The sequence below is a fragment of the Lepus europaeus genome, chromosome 14, assembly GCF_033115175.1.
Source record: "Lepus europaeus isolate LE1 chromosome 14, mLepTim1.pri, whole genome shotgun sequence".
Classification (NCBI taxonomy): Eukaryota; Metazoa; Chordata; class Mammalia; order Lagomorpha; family Leporidae; genus Lepus; species Lepus europaeus.
Genome location: NC_084840.1, coordinates 90,550,780 through 90,568,698, shown reverse-complemented (window position 1 = coordinate 90,568,698; position 17,919 = coordinate 90,550,780). Strand labels below are relative to the sequence as shown.

Genomic DNA, 17,919 nt, shown 5'->3' with positions numbered 1-17,919 from the left:
AAGTAGTGATTGACTAGTTAAGCTATGTGCTGTAATCAAACTGTTTAACTACAGTGATTTTAAATGGCAACAGCCCATCTGACTGGGCAGCTTGGCAGTTCTGAATACTTTTGCAAAAATTTCCTTTTTTTAATGCAAAAGACACTAAAGTGTGAAGTGGCCATGCAGTGTTCATCTATGAATCCGCCATCTCTTTGCCAATCTTGTAGCTAAGGATCTTGTTCCAATCAATCTTACTGCATGTAACTGGCAACTGCATGCAACTGGCTTTGAAAGTAGTGTCAGACATTATCTGATAATTCACTCCCAGCAGTCTAGTATTCATTTCTCACAGTTTATATAATTTTTGTAAGTTATTTTGCTATTTGTGCTTCATTAGATTCATTGGGGAATCTTGTAGATCTTTATGACTCACTAGCTGAACAATACCATCTTTATAGTGAGGAACCTGAATTGTCAAGATACCAACGACCTGAATAATTGAAGGTGTGACTGAAAACTTCCACTCTGATCTCCAGGGGCCATTCTAAAAGTTTTTTGCTTCAAACTGATGGTTTTCTATGTATGCAATAATGGTTTGCTGTCCATCTATCTTTTTACTCTTTGGATCATGTTCTTTTACAGAAGCACAAAGATCAGTTTCTGCTGACCTTCTCCCTGATTAATCACATTTTCTGCTTCCTGGATCTTGGATCAGTTACTTACTTTCTAAAGTGACCAAATTTGAAACAAAGTCTGTTTATGTATACAAAGTCTGTTATCAACATGTTGGATTTAGTCATCTCACCAAACATTTTCATTTACAGCATTTTTGGTTAAACATTTATATTGCTAGAGTCCTTTTCGTATCCATGAAGAAATGTAGAATTCCAGAGCAACCAAATTATGATATAAATCTTAATATGTATTCTAGATTTTGGATTAATATCAGATTGCTTTTTTTCTGATTTTCATAACGTTCAATTTTTATGGGAGTAAACAGATGCAAGTTATACTATGCAAATGCATGTGTTGCTCCTTTGCTGAGAACATTATAATTATGAATCAGTAACTTAACATCATTAAATACCTCATTAAATTCTCCACGAGGGGAATGAATGATGAATTTTGCTGCTCTAAGCACTGTCTCCAAATCAAACAACCGCTCCTCTAGATCTTCTGTCTAACATTTATTGTTTGTTTATTTCTGTATGGGAGCCATTCTAACTGGGTGAGGTGAAACCTCATTATGTTTTTTATTTGCATTTCCTTGATGGCTAGTGATCCTGAGCATTTTTTCATGTGTCTGTTGGCCATTTGAATTTCCCTTTTGAAAAATGCCTGTGAGAGTCTTTTGCCCATTTCTTTACTCGATTGTTTGTTTTGTTGTTGTTGAGTTTTTGAGCTCTTTATAGAGTCTGAATATTAATCCTTTATCAGTGTCATAGTTCATAAATACTTTATACCATTCTGTCAATTGGTTCTCAGCTTGCTGAAGTTTCTTTTCCAGCTCAGAAGCTTCTCAGCTTCATGTAATCCAATTTGTAAACTTTGGCATTGATTGCCTGGACATGTGGGGTCTATTCCAAGAAGTTTTTGCCTTTGCCAATGTCTTTCAGAATTTTCACTATATTCTCCTCTAGTTATTGGATGTTCTCAGGTCATAGATTTATATCCTTACCCATTTTGTGTTGATTTTTTCAGAAGATGTAAGGTAGAGATCTTATTTCATAGTTCTGCATGCAGAGATCCAATATTCCCAGCATCATTTGTTGAAGAGACTGTCCTTACTTCAGGGATTGTTTTTAGCTCCTTTGTCAACAATTACTTGGTTGTACATATGTGGATTGATTTCTGGAGTTTCTGTTCTTCACTTGATCTTAGTCAAAAGACTGAGAAGTGATGGAGTTTATATTCTTGTCCATTGGTCTACATGTCTATTTCTATGACATTACCAGGTTGTTTTGATTGTAATTGCCCTGTAGTGTATCTTGAAAACTGGTATTGTGATGCCTCAGGCTTTGTTTCAGTTGTATCAGAGTGCTTTTGGTATTCAGGGTCTCTTGTGTTTCAATATGAATTCTATCATCATTTTTTTCTAGATATGAAAAGAAGGTCATAAGTATTTTTACTGGGACCTCATTGAACCCGTAAATTTCTTTCAATAGAATGAACATTTTGATGCTGTTAGTTCTTCTAATCAATGAATATGGAAGGTCATTTCATTTTTTTGTGATTTTTTTTCAATTTATTGCTTTAATGTTTTGTAATTTTGATCATAGAGAACTTTGACATCCTTTGTTAAATGTATTCCAAAGTATTTAATTTTTTCTGTGAATTGGGCTGATCTTAGAAGTTCCTTGTCAAGGAAGACATTGTGTTTACAAATGGTATTGATTTTTGTGTGGTAATTTTATATGTTGCAACATCACCAAATTCCTTCACACATTTTCATAAACTCTTATTGGAGGTTTTGGATCCCCATATACAGAATCATGTCATTTGCAAATAACGAGAAGTTGACTTCCATCTTTCCAATTTGTATGCCTTTGATTTCTTTTTCTTGCCTAATAGCTCTGGCTAAAATTTCCAGGAATAAAAAATAGCAGTGGTGAGCATGAGCATCCTTGTCTGCTTCTGGATTTTAATGAGAATGCTTCTAACTTTTCTCCATTCAATTAGATGCTGACCATGCATTTGTCATAACTTACTTCGATTGTGTTGAGGAATGTGCTTTGTAGACCCAATTTGCTCAAGGTTTTCATCATAGAAGGATATTGTATTTTATCAAGTGCTTTCACTGAAGCTATTGAGATAATCAGATGGTTTTTGTTCTTCAGTTTGTTAGTTGGATGTATCACATTTACTGATCTGAAAATGTACTATCTCTGCATACCAGGAATAAATCCCACTTGGTCCAGGGAATTGATCTTACCTAAGTGTTGTTGAATTTCATTAGCTAATATTTTGTTGAGGATTTTTGCACTTATGTTTATCGGGGTTATTGGTCTCTACTTCTGTTTGTTGTATCTTTTTCTAGTTTTAGAACTGAGGAGATACTGGTCTCCTAAAGAGTTGGTAGGATTCCCTCCTTTTCACATGTTTTGAAAAGTAGTTAGAAGAATTGGAATTTGTTCTTTGAAAATCTGGTAGAATTCAGCAGTGAAGCCATCCAGTCCAGGGCTTTATATTATGGTGAGAGTCTGTATTACTCAGCCAATTTCTGTCTTTTATGTTTTCTGTGTCTTCATGACTAAATTTTAGTAGATTGTATGTGTCCTGGAATCTATCCATTTCTTCTATATTTTCCAGTTTGTTAACATAGAGGTTTTTATAGTGATTCCTGATGATTCTTTAATTTCCTGTGGTATCCATTGTTACATTTTCTTTTTACTCTGATTTTCTTTTCTTTTCTTTTATTTTAATTTTCTTTTTTTTTAAACTTTTATTTAATGAATATAAATTTCCAAAGTACAGCTCATGGGTTACAATGGCTTCCCCCTCCCAAAACTTCCCTCCCACCCACAACCCTCCCCTTTCCCGCTCCCTCTCCCCTTCCAATCACATCATGATTCATTTTCAATTCTCTTTATATACAAAAGATCAGTTTAGTATAAATTAGGTAACGATTTCAACAGTTTGCCCCCATATAGCAACACAAAGTGAAAAAAAATACTGTTGGAGTACTAGTTATAGCATTAAATAAGAGTGTACAGCACATTAAAGGCAGAGATCCTAGATAATATTTTTTTAAAAAATTAATTAATTTACTATGCCATTTCCAATTTAACACCAGGTTGTTGTTTTTTTTTTTTTTCATTTCCAATTATCTTTATATACAGGAGATCGATTCAGTATATAATTAGTAAAGATCTCATCAGTTTGTACCCACGCAGAAACACAAAGTGTAAAAATACTGTTTCAGTACCAGTTATAGCATCACTGCACATTAGACAACACATTAAGGACAGATCCCACATGGGATGTAAGTACACAGTGACTCCTGTTGCTGACTTAACAATTTGACACTCCTGTTCATGGCGTCAGTAATCTCCCTAGGCTCTAGGCATGAGTTGCCAGGGCTATGGAAGCCTTTAGCGTTCGCTGACTTTGATCTTATTCCGACAGGGTCATAGTCAAAGTGGAAGTTCTCTCCTCCCTTCAGAGAAAGGTACCTCCTTCTTTGATGGCCCCGTTCTTTCCACTGGGATCTCACTAACAGAGATCTTTCATTTAGGTCTTCTTCTTTTTTTCTTTTCCATGGTATCTTGGCTTTCCATGCCTACAATGCTCTCATGGGCTCTTCAGCCAGATCCGAATGCCTTAAGGGCTGATTCTGAGGCCTGAGTGTTGTTTAGGGCATCTGCCATTCTATGAGTCTGCTGTGTATCCCACTTCCCATGCTGGATCTTTCTCTCCCTTTTTGATTCTATCAGTTAGTATTAGCAGACACTTGTCTTGTTTGTGTGATCCCTTTGTTTCTTAGACCTATCCAAGCCATCGAATGTGAACTGAAATTGATCACTTGGACTAGTGAGATGGCATTGGTACATGCCACCTTGATGGGATTGTATTGGAATCCCCTGGCACATTACTAACTCAATCATTTGGGGCAAGACTGGTTGTGCATGTCTCAAACTGTGCATCTCCTCCCTCTCTTTTTCCACTCTGAAATTTAACAGGGATCACTTTTCAGTTAAAATTTAAACACCTAAGAATAATTGTGTGTTAATTACAGAGTTCAACCACTAGTACTAGGACAACAACAACAACAACAAATACTAAAAAGGATAAAGTATTACATTGTACATCTAGAGTCAGGACAGGAGCTGATCAGGTCATTGTTTCTTATAGTGTCCATTTCACTTCCACAGGTTTCCCCTTTGGTGCTCAGTTGTCGCCGATCAGGGAAAACAAATGATATTTGTCTCTTTGGGACTGGCTTAATTCACTCAGCATGATGCTTTCCAGATCCCTCCATCTTGTTGCAAATGACTGGGTTTCATTGTTCCTTACTGCTGTATAGTATTCTATGGAGTACATGTCCCATAATTTCTTTATCCAGTCTACTGTTGATGGGCATTTGGGTTGGTTCCAGGTCTTAGCTATTGTGAATTGGGCTGCAATAAACATTAATGTGCAGATGGCTTTTTTATTAGCCAAATTAATTTCCTTTGGGTAAATTCCAAGGAGTGGGATGGCTGGGTTGTATGGTAGGGTTATGTTCAGGTTTCTGAGGAATCTCCAGACTGACTTCCATAGTGGCCTAACCAGTTTGCATTCCCACCAACAGTGGGTTAGTGTCCCTTTTTCCCCACATCCTCACCAGAATCTATTGTTGGTAGATTTCTGGATGTGAGCCATTCTCCCAGGGGTGAGGTGAAACCTCATTGTGGTTTTGATTTGCATTTCTCTGATTGCTAGTGATCTTGAACATTTTTTCATGTGTCTGTTGGCCATTTGGATTTCCTCTTTCGAAAAATGACTATTGAGGTCCTTGGCCCATCTCTTCAGTGGGTTGTTTGTTCTGTTGTTGTGGATTTTCTTGATTTCTTTGTAGATTCTGGTTATCAACCCTTTATCTGTAGTATAGTTTGCAAATATTTTTTCCCATTCTGTCGGTTGCCTCTTCACTTTCCTGACTGTTTCTTTTGAAGTACAGAAACTTCTCAATTTGATGCAATCCCAAATGTTAATTTTGGTTTTGACTGCCTGTGCTCCTGGGGTCTTTTCCAGGAAGTCTTTGCCTGTACCTATATCTTGCAGGGTTTCTCCAGTGCTCTCTAATAATTTGATGGTTTCGGGTCGTAGATTTAAGTCTTTAATCCATGTTGAGTGAATTTTTGTGTAAGGTGAAAGGTATGGGGCTTGCTTCAAGCTTCTGCACATGGAAATCCAATTTTCCCAGCACCATTTATTGAATAGACTGTCCTTATTCCAGGGACTAGTTTTGGATCTTTGATCAAATATAAGTTGGCTGTAGATGTTTGGATTGATTTCTGGTGTATCTATTCTGTTCCATTGGTCTATCCATCTGTTTCTGTACCAGTACCATGCTGTTTTGATGACAACTGCCCTGTAGTATGCCCTGAAATCTGGGATTGTGATGCCTCCGGCTTTGTTTTTGTTGTACAAGATTGCTTTGGCTATTCGAGATCTTCTGTGTCTCCATATGAATTTCAGCATTATTTTTTCCAGATCTGAGAAGAATGTCTTCGGTATCTTGATTGGTATTGCATTGAATGTATAAATTGCTTTTGGGAGAATAGACATTTTGATGATGTTGATCCTTCCAATCCATGAGCATGGAAGATTCCTCCATTTTTTGGTATCCCCTTCTATTTCTTTCTTTAAGGTTTTGTAATTTTCATCGTAGAGATCTTTAACATCCTTGGTTAACTTTATTCCAAGGTATTTGATTGTTTTTGTAGCTATTGTGAATGGGATTGATCTTAGAAGTTCTTCCTCAGCCGTGGCATTGTCTGTGTATACAAAGGCTGTTGATTTTTGTGCATTGATTTTATATCCTGCTACTTTGCCAAACTCTTCGATGAGTTCCAGCAGTCTCTTAGTAGAGTTCTTTGGGTCCCCTACATAATGAATCATATCATCTGCAAAGAGGGATAGTTTGAGTTCTTCCTTCCCAATTTGTATCCCTTTAATTTCTTTTTCTTGCCTAATAGCTCTGGCTAAGACTTCCAGAACTATATTGAATAGCAGTGGTGAGAGTGGGCATCCCTGTCTGGTACCAGATTTCTTTGGAAATGCTTCCAACTTTTCCCGGTTCAATAGGATACTGGCAATAGGTTTTTCATAAATTGCTTTGATTGTATTGAGGAATGTTCCTTCCATACCCAGTTTGCTTAGAGTTTTCATCTTGAAAGGGTGTTGTATTTTATCAAATGCTTTCTCTGCGTCTATTGAGATAACCATATCGTTTTTCTTCTGCAGTCTGTTAATGTGGTGTATTACGTTGATTGTTTTGTGAACATTGAACCATCCCTGCATACCAGGGATAAATCCTACTTGGTCTGGGTGGATGATCTTTCTGATGTGTTGTTGCATTCTATTGGCCAGAATTTTATTGAGTATTTTTGCGTCTATGTTCATCAGGGATATTGGTCTGTAATTCTCTTTCAATGCTGCATCTTTTTCTGGCTTAGGAATTAAGGTGATGCTGGCTTCATAGAAAGAGTTTGGGAGGATTCCTTCTTTTTTGATTGTTTTGAATAGTTTGAGAAGAATTGGAGTTAGTTCTTCTTTAAGTGTCTGGTAGAACTCAGCAGTGAATCCATCTGGTCCTGGGCTTTTCTTTGTTGGGAGGGCCTTTATTACTGTTTCAATTTCTGTGTCAGTTATGGGTCTGTTTAGGTTTTCTATGTCTTCCTCGTTCAATTTAGGGAGGTTGTATGTGTCCAGGAATCTGTCCATTTCTGATAGATTTCCCTGTTTGCTGGCATACAAGTCCTTGTAGTAATTTGTGATGATTCTTTATTTCTGTGGTGTCTGTTGTTACGTTTCCTTTTTCATCTTTGATTTTATTGATTTGGGTCGTTTCTTTTTTTAGTTAGTTGGGCCAATGGGGTGTCAATTTTGTTTATTTTTTCAAAAACTAGCTCCTTGTTTGGCTGATTTTTTGTAATTTTTTTTGGATTCAATCCTGTTGATTTCTTCTTTGATTTTAATTATTTCTCTTCTCCTACTGGGTTTGGGTTTGGTTTGCTGCAGATTTTCTAGATCCTTGAGATGTTGTTCCGTCTCCATGTGTTTGTACATGCTCTAGGGATTCCCGAGTTGCTAATTTCCAACTTCATTCCTTTATGGTGTGAGAAGCTGCATGGTATGATGCTAATTCTTTTGAATTTGCTGAGACTTGCTTTATGGCCTAGCATGTGGTCAATCCTAGAGAAGGTTCCATGTACTGCTGAGAAGAATGTAAAGTCTTTCTGTGTAGGATGAAAAGTTCTGTAGGTATCTGTTAGGTCCATTTGAGCTATAGTGTCGTTTAAATCTACTGTCTCCTTGTTGGTCTTCTGTCCTGATGATCTATCTCTGAGAGTGGAGTATTGAAGTCCCCCAGTACTATTGTATTGGGGTCTAAGTCTCCCTTTAATTCCCTTAACAAGTCTTTTAAATAAACCGGTGCCCTGTAATCAGGTGCATATACATTGATAATCGTTATATCTTCCTGTTGAATGGATCCCTTAATCATTATATAGTGCCCCTCTTTGTCTCTCCTAAGAGTTTTTGTGGTAAAATTTATGTTATCTGATATTAAGATGGCTATGCCAACTGTTTTTTAATTCTGTTGGCATGGTGTATCTTTTTCCAGCCTTTCACTTTCAGTCTGTATGCATCTTTGTTAGAAAGATGTGTTTCTTGTAAGCAGCAGATAGATGAGTTTTGTTCTTTTACCCAATCAGCCGATCGGTGTCTTTTAACTGGATTGTTCAGGCCTTTAACGTTTAATGTGACTATCGATAAGTAGTAACTTTGCCCTATCATTTTTGGGTTTCCTGTGATCTTTTGTTGTGAGGTTTCCTTCCTTTACCTTCTTTCATATTGGTGACCGCTTTTCTGTGTTTCTGCGTGTATCACATCTTTAAGCATCTTTTGCAGGGCTGGACGAGTGGTGACGAATTATTTCAATTTCTGTTTGCTGTGAAAGGTCTTTCTTTCACCTTCATTCACAAATGAGAGCTTTACAGGATATAATATTCTGGGCTGGCAGTGTTTCTCTCTTGGTACCTGGGCTATATCTCGCTATTCCCTCCTTGCTTGTAAGGTTTCTGATGAGAAGTCAGCTGTGAGTCTAATTGGGGATCCTCTGAGAGTAATCTGGCATTTCTCTCTTGGGCATTTTAAGATCTTTTCTTTATGTTTCACTGTGGTGAGTTTGATTACGACGTGTCGTGGTGAGGATCTCTTTTGGTCATGTTTATTAGGGGTTCTATGAGCTTCCTGTACTAAGATGTCTCTGTCTTTCTCCAAACCTGGGGAATTTTCTGCTAGTATCTCACTTAAAAAGGCCTTCTAATCCTTTCTCCCTCTCCATGCCTTCAGGAACTCCTAGAACCCGAATGTTGGGTTTTTTTTAAATAGTATCCTGTAGATTCCCGACAATTTTTTTTAGATTTCTAATTTCCTCTTCTTTTCTTTGGTTTGCCTGTTTCCTTTCCTGTTCTCTCTCTTCTAATTCCGATATTCTCTCTTCTGCTTCACCCATTCTGTTTTTAAGGCTCTCTAATGTGTTTGTCATTTGATCTATTGAATTCTTCATTTCATTATGGTTTCTCGTCACTATCACTGTTTCTTGTTCTACTAGTTGTTTCCTTTCATTTTGATTCCTCCTTAATATTTCATTTTTGCAAGAGAGATTTTCTATCTTGTCCATTAAGGATTTCTGTAGTTCAAGAATTTGTTTTTTGAGAGCTTCTTAATGTTCTTATCAATTTTTTGAGATCCACTTCTTGCATTTCTTCTATCTCATCATCTTCATAATCTTGAATTGGGGTGTCTTTTTCATTTGGGGCATTATAGTGTCTTCCTTGCTCTTGTTACCTTGGTTTGTACGTTTGTTTGGCATCTTGGAGGTGTGGCCAAAGAGCTCTGTTTGGTTCTTCAGTGTTGCCTAGGCTAAGGAGTTTGTTTTACTTATGTAAAATGGTCCCTGCTCTTTGTCTTTCTGGGGTTTGTAAGGAGAGTGCAGAGGGAGGCTAGTGTCCCAGCTGGTTCCCCCTTTTTTTTTTCCTTCCAGTCAGCCTGTTGTAGTTCCCCCTCCCCCGCCGCGTGAGCTCGGACTAAGGTCTAACCTTCGCAGCAAATGTCTCGGGTTACCTTTGCTTGCAGTGCCGGGGCTCAAATTCTATGGGTGGGCTTCTGTAGCTGGGCTCGCTGTTTTCCCAACTCTAGTGGCCCCCATGTCCATGGTGCGGCTCAGTGTGGTTCGGGTCAGCGCGGCGCAGCTCGGCTGGGCGCTGCTAGGTGCAGTTCAGCATGGCTCCGTGCGGCTCGGCAGGGCTCGGCGCGGCACGGCAGTGGGCCACCTTACTCTCCCCGTAGGTCCTCTGACAAATATACCCTTCAATGTATGCTATGTGATCTCCATGTGGACACAGATGTATGCCTGAAGTAAAATGGTCCACCCTTGGGATCAGTGCTTTGAAGAGATGCTGTGGCAGGAGGCAGACTCCTGGCTGTTTGGGAAGGCCTTTCTTGTCATGGCTGTCTGGACAAGCTCTGAAGACCAAGGACCCTTGGCCACCATAGATACTTCTCAAGGGTAAAGAGGATCAAAGCAGGACTTTCTAATTGGCAGGGCCAGGGAAGCAGCCTGCTTGCTTGGATCTAGTGGGATTTTGGATGTATTACGAGGAAATGGTGTGGATTAAGTCTTCTATAAGGCTCTTAAGATAAGATTCTCCACATGCCAATATCTGGAGAAATAGGAAGTAGATACCTGTTAGTTGCTATTTGACTGGTGCATAGAATACTCTAACCAAATAGATATCTAATGCAGCTATGTGTTTTAAAGGATCTTAGCAAGGTACTCTATGTGTATGCACACTGAGTCTTATGGAGCCATCCTGTGACCTTACAAACTCATCCATACTGAAGACCGCTTGAACACTGGCTAGAGTTTCCAGGCTGAGGCTCCAAGATTCCTTTTGCCCAGGCTTACATCTTCCTTCTATAATCCTAGCTCTTATTGTTCTAAAGGGCAGTAATAAGGCGGCTTCCCTGGGCCTTTGATTCCATGTTGGTCTGTATTCATGTGCCACCATAACAAAGTAGTACCAGAGATGGTAGCTTAAAAACAGAAACTGATTTTGCCTAGAAGTCCAAGATCAAGGTTTTAGCAGGGCTAGTTTCTTCTGAGGGCTCTTAGAAAAAGGTCTGTACCAGGCCTCTCTCCTTGTCCTGCAGTTGACCATCTCCCTGTGTCTCCACACTGGCTTCCTACTATGCAAATCTCTGAATCTAAATCTCATTCTTTAATAAGAACACTCATGTTACAATTGGGCTCACCTTAACTTATAAATAATTGCATTTGCAATGACTGTGTTTTCAATTACAGTGACATTCAGAGGCCTGGATGGTTAGGACATCAACATATGAATTTGCTGCTGGGCACAACTCAACCAGTAATGTTCCATGAAAGAAACTACCCAAAAGGAAAAAGACCAAAGCAAGACTTCTAAGTGGTGGGATTTAGAAAGAGGGGAAGAGATCTACTTTAGGACATGAGCTACAAGCTTGTAAGTTCTCTCTATCTCTCACACAAGGCTCCTCCCCAACTCACACTGTTATACACCCCAGTGGGAAGTGGGCTAAAAGAGGGAGCTACTCGCTAGCCTGTGGTTTGAATATGACTCTGTTATAGGTGAGGATGCTCCCTGACCCCACTTATTTCTTAGAAAACAAGAATGTGAGCGTCATTCATCAAGCAAATATAGATAGGAGCCCGCTACATACCAAGTCCTTCTCCATCAAATATGCTTGCCCTAATGGAACTTGCTTTCTAGTGGCAGAAGCCAGAAATAGGCAATAAACATAATAAACATGATAGATTAATAGGTACAAAAAGAAGCGAGTGTATGGAAGGTGCAGTTGTAGGTGGAGAAAGACCAACCTGAGAGGGTCAGATGTGAGCAAAAACTTGAAGGTGAGAGGTCTTGTGTGTTCTGCTGGGGCACGGGAGGAGCCTTTGCCAGCTGCAACAGATAGCAGCAGCTTCAGAAGGCCTCTATGGCCAGAGGGAAGTGAGCAATGAAGGGAGGTGCAGGAAAGGAGGTCAGAAATGTGATGGGAGATGGGTCATGTCGATCCTTATGGACTTGGCTTTAGCTAGGTGTGTTGGAGCAGGGTTTTGAGCTAAGCAGCAACATTTTGTCTGACATGCTGGTGAAGGCTCACCTTGGGTAGTCTGGAGGACAGACTCCAGATGGTGAGGGTGAAGGCAAGAAAACAGTTGAGAGGCGGTTACAGCTTTGCAGAGGAGTGGTGCCATGGTTTGGTGCCAACTGGCAGCAGTAGAGGTGGTTCTTTGCTTGAACCAGTCATCCTTACCACAGTTTCTTACTTTCAAGGCATTGAACCAAAATTGCCTGACTGCATCCTCCTTCAGAATGCTTTGTTCTGGCCCTCAACCAAGATCTGACTCGTACCATCTAAAGTGAGTTACTGTGGTTTTCTCTTCTAGTCACTGCTGAAGAGCCATCTGTTCCAAAGTTGAAGTTGTACCAGGGGTAGCATTACTTTTACAATATTGCAGGAGTACTTAAGGGAATCCATTTCACTCCTAACCTAAGATAAGGCAGTTGGAAGCTCCTGGGTTAACTCAATAATACTGTAATTTTGCTGTTGTCAACCATTTTGTCACATAAAACTTTCTTGTAGCCACTATTCCTAATGCATGGCTCCTGAGCTATGGACAAGAAAGTTTCCATTGTGCACAGGTCTGTTGTTGTAGCAGCGCTTGGTCTCCCCATTGTGTGAGATGGTCTATTGGAACTCTTCTTGCAGTTCTAGAGACTGGAAGCTGAGACTGTGGTGTGAGCAGGTCTGGTTCCTTCTAAGGCCTTTCTCCTTGACTAGCAGGTGGCTGTCTTCTCCCTGAGTCCTCACCTGGCTTCTGCTCTGTGTGACTGGGTTCTAACCTCCTCTCATGGGGTACCAGGCATATTGGATTAGGCCCACCAAATTACCTGATTTTAATTTAATTACTTCTTTCAAAGCCTTATCTCCAGGTAGTCACATTCTGAAGTGTACTTTGGCATGTGAATTTAGGGGTGCAGTTTCTAGCATGGAACATGACTGTACTGTTTTCTTTCACTCCGCCAACACAATCAAGCACTGGTATCAATCATTTCTGTTTTCCTACGGTTTCATTTCTTGAGGTTGAATTTGTGCCATGTGATTTGTACACCAGTTTGTGAATAAAAAAAAAATCTCAAATCTTTGACAAGAAAAGAGTTGTGAGGAGTTTGACTGAAACTCATGAAATATATGAGAAGCATGATTTCTTCACAAAGGGAGGGTAAAAATGCATAAAACTTGAATGCTCACACCTATGCCAGTTCTATGATTCGGGCTTCTAGTTCCTTTAAGAGTATGAGACTGGAGGGATTGCATGCTCTGTATGAGTCTAGCAGATGTTTCTGTAACATTGTGTGCCTGTATGCACTCAGGATTATCGTAGATATTCAAATCCTTCCTATAGGGGGAAGGATGGGAACATGAGACTAGTTGATGTTCCCAGTTTAAAAATCTAGTGGTAGAGCTTGGAGATTTTTTAAAAAGATACTTATTTATTTGAAAGAGTTATTGTGAGAGAGAGACACAGAGATATTCCATTGGTGGTTCACGCCCCAAATGGCCAAAATGCCTGGGGTTGGGGCAGGCTGAATCTAGGAGCCAGAAGCTCTATACAGGTCTCTCACTCGTGTGGAAGGGGCCCAAGCACTTGGGCCATCTTCCACTGCCTTTCTCAGGGCATTAGCATGGAGCTGGATTGGAAGTTTTAGGAGCCAGGAGACAAATCAGTGCCTGTATGGAATGTTGGCATCAGATTTGCTGGGTTTACCCACTACACCAAAATGCTGGCCCTGAGTTTGGAAATTCTTGGGACATCATGGTCCTGCCATATTCTGGTAGTTATTGGAGGATTAATTTCCACATAAGTTCACGTTCTTGCTGCTTGGAAGCTGAGGTCTGAGGACATGGTGTGGACAGGGCTGGGACCTTCTGAGGCCTTGCTTCTCCACAGGTACATATTGGCTCTCACTATGTCTCCACCTGCTCATCTCTGTGTGCATCTGTGTCAGAATGAGTTCTGCTTCTGGGACAGAAGCCATACCACCTTAGGAATCACCCATGGCCTCACACTGAGTGTCTCCAAGTGCAGTCACCTTCCAGGGTACTGGGGATTAGGAAACATGACTCAGGGAGTGACAATATGTGACTCTTGCTGTTTTGTGGCTCAGATCATCCCACGTTGGTCTAGGCTCTCTCTGCATCAGCTCTGGTGCCCCTGCTCAGGCCCTATTCAACTGTGGGAATTTTCTTTCTGGTCCCCAGGCTGTTCCTGTTCCTTCTCTAGCCCTAACATCATCATTTCCCCAAAGAGCCCTCACTGTTTCCATTGGATGGTGGGAGCTGCCTCCCTTGGGGCGAGTCTGTGATCTGGGGGTGCTGGCATCTGTGAGGGAGCAGGGGAGCTGGGCTTGAATTTTTACTTCCCAAAGAAACCTTTTATTTAATGAGTAAAAATTTCATAAGTACAACTTCAGGAATATAGTGATTCTTACCCTCATACCTACTCTCCCACTCCCACTCCCAACCCTCCGCTTCCTCCCTCTCCCATTCCCAGTGCCATTCCCTATTAAGAAAAAAAAAACAATAAACTATTCCTTGACAGTCAAGACAAGTGCTGCTCAAATCAAGCTTCTCAAAGTATCAGTTTCACTTCCACAGATTTCCTTTTAGGTGCTCTATTAGTTATCACAGACCAGGGAGAACATATGGTTTTTGTTCCTTTGGGATTGTTTTATTTCAGTGAGTATGATGTTTTCCATATTCATCCATTTTGTTGCAGATGACTGGATTTCATTTTTCTTTACCACAGTGTAGTATTCCATAGAGTAAATATCCCATAATTTCTTCATCCAGTCTTCAGTTGACAGGCCTTTAGGTTGATTCCATATCTTAGCTATTGTGACTTGAGCTGCAGTAAACATGGGGGTACAGATAACTTTTTATTTGCTGATTTAATTTACCTTGGGTTAATTCCTAGGGGTGGGATGGCTGGTTTATATGGTATGTCTATAGTCAGGTTTCTGAGGTATCTCCATACTGAATTCCATATTGACTTTACCAGTTTATATTCCCACCAACAGTGGGTGAGGATATCTTTTTTTCCTACAACCTTGCTAGCATTTGTTGTTTATTGATTTCTGTATGAAAGTCATTCTAATGGGGGTGAGGTGAAACCTCATTGTGCTTTTGATTTGCATTTCTTTGACGACTAGTGATCCTGAGCATTTTTTAATGTGTCTGTTGGCCATTTGGATTTCCTCTTTTGAAAAATGTCTATTTCTTAACTGAGTTGTGTAAATTGCCTTGATTGTGTTGAGGAATGTTCCTTCTATACCAAATTAGCTCAGAGCTTTTATCATGAAAGGGTGTTGTATTTTATCAAATGCTTTATCTGCATTGGTTTTTGTTCTTCAGTTTGTTGTTGGGCTATATCGCACTGATTAATTTGCCAATGTTGAGCCATCTTTGCATACCAGAGATAAAACCACTTAGTCTGGGTGAATGATCTTTCTGATGTTGGATTTGATTGACCAGAACTTTGTTGAGGATTTTTGCATCTAGCTTCATCATTGAAATTGGTCTGTGGTCCTCATTCTTTGTTGCATATTTTCCAGGTTTAGGAATTAAGTTGATGCTGGCTTCATAGAATTTGAGAGGATTCAATTGTTTTTAATTACTTGAGAAGAAGTGGAGTTAGTTCTTCTTTAAAGATCTGGTAGAATTCATCAATGAAGCCATCTGGTCCTGGGCTTTTCTTTGTTGGGAAGGTCTTTATTATTGATTCAATTTCCATCTTGGTAATGAGGCTGTTTAGGTTTTCTGTGTCTTCCTGGTTCAATTTAGGTAGGTTGTATGTGTCCAGAAATCTATCCATTTCTTCTTGTTTTCCCAGTTTGTTGGCATACAGCTCTTTGTAGTAATTTTTGATGATTCTTTTTATTTCTCTGGTGTCTGTTGTTACATTTCCTCTTCATCCCCAATTTTTATTGATTTGGGTCCTCCTCTCTCTCTGATTATTTTGGTTAGTTAGGTCAATGGTGTGTCATTTTTGTTTATTTTTTAAAAAAACAGCTCTTCATTTTGCTGATCTTTTAATTGTGTTTTGTTTCAATTTTCTTGATTTCTTCTCTAATTTTACTTATTTCTTTTCTCCTACTAGTTTTGGGTTTGGTTTGCTGTTGTTTTTTTAGATCCTTGAGATGCATTGGTAGCTCATATTTGATGCCTTTGCTATTTCTTATGTAGGCACCAATTATAGATTTTTCTCTTTACTTTTCCTGTATTCTATAAGTTTTGATATGTTTTATTGTCATCTTCACTTGTTTCCATAATTTTTTTGATTTCTCTTTTGATTTCTTTTATGACCCAGTGTTCATTCAGGAGCATGTTATTCAGTCTTCAAGTGTTTGCATATGTTCTAGAGATTCCTGAGTTGCTGATTTCTAGTTTCATTTCATTATGGTTCAAGAAGATGCATGGAATGATTTTGATTTGTTTGAATTTGCTGAGACTTTCTTTATAGCATAGTGTTTCATCATTCCTAGAGAAGGTTCCATGCACTAGTGAGAATAATGTTTATTCTACAACTGTAAGATGAAAAGTTCTGTAGATCTGTTAGGTCCATTTGGTCTATAGTGTAGATTATCTCTGCTTTTTCCTTGATGATTTTCTGTCTGGTTGATCTGTTCATTGCTGAAAGTGGTGTGTTAAAATCTCTCATTACTATTGTATTTCAGTCGATCCCCTAACATTTCTTTAATAAAATAGAGTTCCTTTTAAATAACATTTCTTTTAAATTATAGGTTCCCTGTAATTAGGTGCATATACATTTATAATAGTTACATCTTCCTGTTGAATTGATTCCTGATGTTTTCTATGCTTTCACTTTCAGTCTGCCTGCATCTTTGTTGGTGAGATGTGTTTCTTATAGGCAACAAGTAAATTTTTTTTTAATTTCATTCAGCCAATCTATGTCTTTTAACTGGAGAGTTGAGGTCATTTATATTCAATGTGACTGTTGGTAAGTAGTGGAATGTTTTAGTTTCTCACCATTCAGCATGATGTTGGCTGTGGATTTATCACCCAAAGCCTTTATTGTGATGAGATGTGTTTCTTGTCTACCTGATTCATTCAGGGTTTTAATCATGAGTGGATGGTGGACTTCACTGAATGCTTTGTCTGCAGGTATTGAGATGATCACATGACTTTTATCCTTCATTCTGCTGATGTGGTATTTCACATGTACTGACTTGTATATGTTAAACCAGCCTTGCATTCTTGGGATAAATGCCATTTGATCATGATGAATAGTCTTTTTGACATGTTGCTAGATTTGATTGCTAAATTTGTTTGTAATTTTTGCATCTATGTTCATCAGGGATATTGATCTATAGTTTTGTTTGTGTTGTTGTGACCTTCTTTGGTTTAGGAATCAAGGTAATGCTGGCCTCATTGGGTGAGTTGGGCAGAATTCCTTCCTGTCTGATATTTTAGGAGAGTTGAAAAACTGATGCTAGTTGCTTAAAAATTTGGTCAAGGAGTTGGCATCTGGCATGGCAATTAAGACATTGCTTGGGGTGCCTGCATCCTATATAGGAGTGCCTGAGTTTGACTGCTGCTTCTGGCTTCTGATTCTCACTCCCTGGTAGGCAACAGATAATGGCTCAACAAGTTGGGTCACTGCCACCCACAGGGGGCACTGATCCAGCCCTGGTAGTTGTGGATATTTGGGGCATGTCGTTGTTTATAATAGTTCCTAATGATCCTTTGTCTTTCTGTGATATCAATGTAATACCTCCTTTTCATTTCTTATTTTTTAAAAAGGACTTATTTATTTATTTATTTGAGAGGCAGACAGTACTCCCTGGGGCTGTGGGCGCTGGGTTGATTGTAGAAAAGCGTGGCCAGATGTTGGCATGAAGATAGGAAGAGACCCAGGAAAATGAAGCCTACAGGTCAGAAGGTGTGAGGTCACTTCCTACACTTCAGCTCCCCAGGGTCAGACAGTGCTCTTAGCGTCCCATGAGGGAGGATGCCCTGGGCAGGTCCATCTGGGTAGGGGCAAGAGCACAGGCTGACGGCAAGCTGGGCAGTGGCAGTGGGGTGCGAAGAGCAGGAGGCTGG

General features: G+C 39.5%; 1 protein-coding gene and 1 pseudogene across 1 annotated transcript in view; one reads left to right on the top strand and one right to left on the bottom strand.

The window, feature by feature from the left end:
* The window catches only part of LOC133773513 (POTE ankyrin domain family member A-like), a 109,103-nt gene that overhangs the window by 66,292 nt on the left and 24,892 nt on the right, over nucleotides 1-17,919 (top strand). The gene's annotated exons all lie outside the window — the stretch shown is intronic.
* Nucleotides 176-17,071, bottom strand: LOC133773846 (F-actin-capping protein subunit alpha-1-like; annotated as a pseudogene).